We start from the raw sequence: 6,829 nt of genomic DNA, 5'->3' as shown, positions 1-6,829 counted from the left end.
TCCAGTGAACTCTCAGGTGAACTCAAGTCAATGAGTTGACAGGATCAGTCTGATTACTGAACGAATCATTTGTGAACAGAATCATATTCCTTAAAAATAAAAGATTCAACTCAAAAGAACAATATGTGACCCTGGATCACAAAACCAGTCATAAGTTGCACGGGTATATTTGTGGCAATAGCCAACAATACATTGTAGGCCTATGGGTCAAAATTATCGATTTTTCTTTTATGCCAAAACACATTAGGATATTAAGTAAAGATCATGTTCCATGAAGATATTTTGTAAATTTCCTACCGTAAATATATAAAAAATATATTTTTGTGAGTGAATGCTGCACAATCGTGAACATAAATGGAGAACTTTAAAGGAGATTTTCTCAATGTTTCGATTTTTTTGCACCCTCAGATTCCAGATTTTCAAATAGTTGTATCTCAGCCAAATATTGTCATATCCTAACAAACCATACATCAATGGAAAGCTTATTTATTCATTTATCAGATGATGTAAAATTGTGACTGGTTTTGTGGTCCAGGGTCACATATGTTCATGATAGGACATTACTATTTCTCTCATAAACACACCAAGGAGTGCCAAAGAATTTTATAGGCTTTTATAACAGCTTTTGCATACTTTTTGAAGCTTTAAAACTCCAGTCCCCCCACAGAAAGCCATTCACATTTAGAACAAAATGAGGCTGAATAAATGATGACCGAATTTTCATTTTAGGGTGAATAAATACTTTACAGCAATGGTCCTCTCCTCTGAGGTACAGAAAGATAAAATACCTACTTGTGATGCATGAGGACTTGTCACACATAATTCATAAAAAAAAGCACAAAAAAAAAGCAAAGTGTTTTTTAAGTGCTGGTGATATTGTCAACTAAAACTAAATTATTAAAAAATATTTTTTGTTAATTGAAATGAAGTTAATGAAATTAAATGAAATTAAATATAATATAAGTATTAGATGAAAAATGTAAACTTACAAAAATGCTATTTTAATGCTAATATGGCATTTAACTGAAAATAAATTTAAGTTTAAGTAAAAAAAAAACTAATTAAATTAATAACAATAATAATAATAATTACAAAGGCACATTAAAAAATATATTAAAAAGTTTAATCAAAATGCTACAATATTATATAAATACAACTAAAATGGCACTGATAAATGCAGCATTAACCATAACAACATTAACTGATAAATGAATGCTATACATTTGTGACTGTCAAAGGGCTGGTGCCGACCCAAAAAATGTAAATCAATCAATTGATTGATTTTTTTATAGGCCAATGTCCGCCAGCTCTTTCCTCATAAATCCTCTTGTCTATGCAAAAAATGTTTTCATTACTTATTTCTGCCTGTAATTCTTTCCCTCTCCCTTGTGGGTCCAGTGCCAGTATCACTGATATTACGTTTTGTTGTCTTCACCACCCTCTATGAAAGAGGTTAAAATCCACTTGTGTGGCTTCCCAAGTGACCCTCATCCTACTCTGGCAGCATTGTGCTTCATGATAAATCCATGAGAGCTGCCTTATTGCAGCCCACATCGAGACCGAGGCAATCAATCAGGGTTAGATTACTAAAGGCAGCACACTAGAGGACACCTGCATACTACACAGCACTTTGAATTTAATGAGCTGCTGCTTGAAAGACAAGGAACCAGTTTTCACTGTGCACTTTTGATTTCTTTCACTATCCTGTACAGAATATATATGAATGCAGATATACAGGCAAACATTACATATATATTTATGTCATTACAACTCTCGTATTGGATATGACAGTGTTGATATGTTTGATCTTGGCAGAATATATCTTCTATGCTGCTGCTGTTTTTGCTGTTGCAGAGCAAGTACAAGACTTGCTACTGACAATAGAGCTGGTAAGTCCCGCCCCCTCCGCTAACCCCGCTGGACCTCTAGGTTGAAAAATCGCCAATGCAAGTGAATGGGAGAAAATAATTATTTTCTGGTCCCGTTTGAATTGTGCCATGAATGTGAACATATCTGTGAATTTTTTATGTAATTTTTCGTGTAAAGAATGCTACAATTTAGCGGGTAGAAGTTTGATACGGTTAGACTTTGTGTGAGAGCACTTTGTGGACAACAACTCTTCGCTGCTTTCGACGCGTTTGAAACGTCACCACCACTCGCACACGGACACTAGCTCACGGATCTCGCTAAACATGGCTGTGTCTTTGGTGCACTTCACCGCCTTCTTTCAGGGAGAGGACAAAATCGTTGAGGTTGGCGAAAACCACGTAAGTCAACTTTATGGGGTGACGTCACATAGGCGACATGTAGTCTTTCTCGTTATGTCTTTTCCACAACTGCTAGCCAAAGAATCATACAATATACTGTCAAACTCGTAACATGAAAAATTATATAAAAAATTCACAGACAACATATGTTCACATTCATGGCACAATTCAAACGGGACCAGAAAATAATTATTTTCTCTCATTCACTTGCATTGACGAGTTTTCAACCTAGAGGTCCAGCGGGGTTTTACGGATGGGCGGGACTTACCAGCTCTATAGTACACGACATGCTCAAGTAAGCCATGCTGCCGCTGTGCAAAATAGCATACATAAATTACCCATAGCAGATCTATACAGGTGGAGCTGGGCAAGGTGGTGGGTTTCTGAAAGCATGCTGCACTACTACAGCAAATGCTGACTAAGTTTATAAGGTTGAGCAACGAACTTATTGGCTACTGATACAACAGGAACCAATCAGCTGTGCCCTATAGAGAATGATGTGATTGCTAATAACCAATCAATCTGCGGCATCTAGAGTTTCATGACATAACTTTGTTTCCCTAGCAGTCAGTCATGTTCGACGTTACGTCAGACGTGATCTGACAAATTAGGATCTCGTCTGTGAGCCCAAACACCTTTGAGTGTAAACTAAACGACCCAATGCACATTGGCGTGCAAGATTTGCATCTTTTGCTCCACCCCGCAGTGCAGGATATAAATATGTAAGCGGATGCAACGCACATTCAGCTTTTCGCTTCGGAGCCGAGCGGTTCTTCTGTTCTGTTCTGTTCTGTTCTGTTCTGTCCTGTTCTGTCCTGCTCTCTCCAGTCACGTAAAGAGTGAAGACTACAAGTCTCTACAAATGCTCTCCGGAAAGAGGCCTCTGCTATGCGGTGTTGGTGTGATGGCGCTGCAGCGGTGATCGTGATCTCCAGAGCATTTCCTGCTGTTTATAACAGCCCTAAAACAGCTGCACTATTCCCTGCTAGCTGTGCTGCGGCCATTTCCCCTGTGCGCTTCAGCACTTTAAGAGAGCTGAAAGAGCAAACAGGGGTGTGACACTGCATCTTTTTAAAGTGTTTCTGGATGCGATACCTGGCGCTGGCTGACAGTCACAACCTTTGCCTCACGTGTCTGGGTGTCAAGCACGCTGAGGTAGCTTGCGTGGATGAGTCATGTACTCACTGTGGGAGGATGACCATCACGGTGTTGCGGTCGAGACTTGAGTACCTCAGACTAGCTCCTCTTCTGAAACGAAGAGAGATACTTTGGGAAATAGCCAGGGTGACATGAGGATCACAGTGAGGGCTAACCCGCATAGTCAGTCTCTGTGGGTCAGAATCACAACTCTTGCACACCGCAAGCTGTGGAGCTTCCAGGTGCAGGCGCTGATCCATCATGGGAGACCGGTTGTTTCATTCGGGCTTCGCCGGACGATCAGATGTCTATCGCTCCATTGTGGATTACGTTTTAAAAAGGCCATGTTAGGTTTTTATGCTTACATTAGATCTGGGGTGAAAAAAAAAAAAAACAGCTTATCTTGGACATGGTAAAAACACTACTAACACAACTCAACCAGACATGTGCTTTTTATAACTTTGCAGACCTTTTTCATGCTCAAACGGCAACATTACACAATAGTTAAACATGTAAAAAACATAATAGGTTCAGTTTAAATTTGAATTAAATTTTATGAATTAAACACCTTGCAAACATACATTATCACCCAAAAAAAATTAAACAACCCGTTAAACATGAAAATATGCAATAATTTAAGACATTTCTCCCTATAACCTTTTTGGCATATATATATATATATATATATATATATACAGGGCCTGAAATTAACACCCGACCACACACCAAATGCGGGTGAATTCTGCAATTGGCGGGTAACACTGTCAATCTACCTGCCACATTGGCAGGTAGCCAATGAGAATCGACCCTTCGCGGGGAGTTTGATTGACGGCGATCTGGCCAATCATAATCCGCCGAATCCGCCTTTTTTTTTTGTCCGACAAAGCAGTCAGGAAAGTTCAACGTTGGATGATTTGAACTTGAAAAAACGGAGTGTACTGAGTAGACCTACTGACATCTTTCCGCAGTTAAAACTTCATTCCTTCTTATGTTCATTCATGTTTATTTTATGCTATAAATTAACTAGAAGGAAGAGATGATCGGTTCACAAGCAGCTTTAACTGAGGCACCACAGCGATCTGTCAAGACACATTACAGAGCCACAAAACGGTATTGTCTAAATTTCTTTAAAAATGACCAAATTTTAACGTTGATATTTTGTTTAAAATCAAAAGTAACCAGGACTGTCTTGTCTGTCAGCGTGTTGTCAGTGTCCTCCTCTCTGCTGCACGATATGTTTTTCATTGCGTGAGATCATGGTTTGGCGTGAGCGCGGTGTAGCTTGTCTGACATAGCAACAGTAACTAAAGCGGCTGGGTCTTTGCGTTTGGTTTTTTTTTTTTTTTTTTTTTTTTTGCAACTGTTGTTATTTGACATTTAAACGAAGTCAGCCATACGCACCAAACGCGAATATGCGTCTAAATTCGCGCCTGACACGCTATTCGCATCCGGTGTGAACGCACCATAACGGTTCCTGAACGCTGTAACTAACTGCCCAGCGATCAACACAGCCGCGTGTGATTTGTTTACATAGCCTACGAGCTGCACTCGGTCTATATCTGTATTCTAAGAGTTATTATTACTTGTATGGATCTCGTTAATAACTTGACAGCACTTAAATGTGTATTCTTACAAGTTAAAGAACAAATGTTTGTGCAGTTCCTTTTTTTTCACCTTTTATGAGGCCAAAAAAAAAAAAAAAAAAAAAAAAAAACTGCCTGGTAAAAAGTCACTGTGGCGGGTGGATTTTTAAATCCACCTGCCACAGTGGCTGGTGGTCAAAAAAGTTAACTTCAGGCCCTGTATATATATATATATATATATATAATTTCAAGTTTGATGTTTGCGTTATTTATTTTTTTTACATGTCCGTTTTTGTTTCTTCTCCTGTCTTTTGATCCGGAGATTCAGTACTTGTTCAGAAGATGTGTAATAGCGCCCCCTATCGTATAACAGTGAAAACATTGCCGGAAAATTCTATCAATGACAGGGAAAAAAGTTTAAATTCATCTGAGGAATTACATTTCAAATTACATCTTCTACATTCAAAGTAGCAAAATATAGTATAGCTTTACTGAGAAGTTGGTGTTTAGCGTAGGAAATGTGTAATAGTTTGACAGGCTGTGCATTTTTACTTTTTAACATTTCTCTAATCCACTGTGCACTGTAGACCATGTAGATATGTCAAAACATGTTCAAAAAGTACGTACAGTTTCCAGCAGTCATTAGGAGGAAAATGTCATTGAAATACCAAAAGGCATTTGTATTAGAATATCTGAATGAACAACTATTTCAACCCTACCTTTTATTTTTATTAATTAATTTGTTTTGTTTTCATGTCCTGCTGCAGCTGAACATAAAGTCAAGTTTGTTCCATTGTTAGATTCCCTGAAGGCATCAGATTATTCTGACTTCCTGACTCTCACCGCAAGGAAATCTGTGAGTTGTTAAACCCATTTTCAGTTGTTTCTTGACTTGAGTAAAGCACCTGCTGCTAATAAAAACAATGTGTCCTTAAAAGTGCTACTCAGTTGTAAGGTAGTTCTGTATACTGTTCTGTTTACAATATTAGGAATAATTTTTGCATACAGTCACCTCTTGTGAACTGCCAGTAGGCCCAATTCCCAGTTGTCTTTATTTAAAAAAAAAATCTGTCTAAAGACTAGTTAATCATGCAAGCTAAAGTTTTGTCTATCAGCATCAAATCAGGTCAATTCTTCATGTGAAAACATGACGACAAGATAAAGATAAAAGATTGATGACACTTCACTTGATTTTCGCAAACATATCCACAGCAAGATTCAGTGTCATAAAAAGACCACAGACACACACAAATTATGCACCAAATATAAAATACAGTTATTATTAATATAGATATAATTATATTATAGAACATATAATGGCAGATAGAACAATATATATATTTATAGATATATTTATAATAGAAATATTTTTCAGTCACTTTAGTTTTTGCATGATTTTTTTCTACCTATAAAATAATAACTATAATAGTTTTATTGCTACGTTCACATAGCGAAGTGATTAAAGCCTGTAATTTACATGATTTCTACATAATGTTGGACTGATGTGCGGACCAGATAGTGTTTTGCAGATTTCTGTTTCCATGCAAAAAATAGTACGACTCATTTTCTTCTGGCATAGGAGTTAAATGATAAATGTAATAGCTTCTCATACTCCTCCCTGCTGGGCAAAACTATGCAGAAATGCTCCAGGAATACAATTATCAGCATGCTATGCTGGCTCTGTCAATCATGCTTTCAATAAATACATACATTGAAATGAATTTAGAAATGCCTAGTGAGAGGCCTGTTTCAAATGTGCTATTTCGCATGGCCTACCAGCACTGCTGTGTGCATGTAATGTGGGACACTGGGGTCACAGCTTGCTGGCTGCTTAACATTAAA

The sequence above is a fragment of the Squalius cephalus genome (genome assembly GCF_949319135.1).
Source record: "Squalius cephalus genome assembly, chromosome: 1".
NCBI lineage: Eukaryota > Metazoa > Chordata > Actinopteri > Cypriniformes > Leuciscidae > Squalius > Squalius cephalus.
Note: the sequence above shows the minus strand (reverse complement) of the source record.